The 321-nt window shown below is 63.6% G+C and overlaps 1 protein-coding gene across 3 annotated transcripts in view; it reads right to left on the reverse strand.

Annotated features, from left to right (window-relative positions):
- ANKRD34B (ankyrin repeat domain 34B) overlaps positions 1 to 166 on the reverse strand; it is a 13,762-nt gene extending 13,596 nt beyond the window's left edge. The window contains exon 1 of one of the 3 annotated variants that reach the window (XM_011995556.1): positions 10 to 166. The gene's annotated coding sequence lies outside the window, so the exon portion shown is untranslated. The remainder of the gene's footprint in view (positions 1 to 9) is intronic. The other 2 variants (XM_011995558.1, XM_011995557.1) reach the window with 2 other exon arrangements.
- Positions 167 to 321: the final 155 nt, after the last annotated feature.

Consider the following 321-nt stretch of genomic DNA (forward strand, 5'->3'; position numbering starts at 1 on the left):
GCGCGCAACCTACTCCTCCAAGTCTCAGGGAACCAAGGCGATGGGATTTCCAAGCTGTTGAGGATGCTAGCAGTCTCCGCGGTCCCCGCCGACCCCTGGAACCAGGCGCGTTTCCTCAGTTTTTCCTGAGAGCAGGAGGAAGCGAGCTCAAGGCGCTGTCGGAGAAGGGCAAAGGAAGGTGACTGGGGAGACAGCGCCAGGGCACCGATGGGGGCGGGGTGCGCGTTTCGTCGCCTCATCTCTGAGCCAGGGCAGGCAGCTGGCGGGCTAAGGCGATCACCATCCACGAAAACGGGTTCTGCCCACAACCGCTGCGGAGCG

This window comes from Mandrillus leucophaeus, unplaced genomic scaffold (genome assembly GCF_000951045.1).
Source record: "Mandrillus leucophaeus isolate KB7577 unplaced genomic scaffold, Mleu.le_1.0 Scaffold491, whole genome shotgun sequence".
NCBI lineage: Eukaryota > Metazoa > Chordata > Mammalia > Primates > Cercopithecidae > Mandrillus > Mandrillus leucophaeus.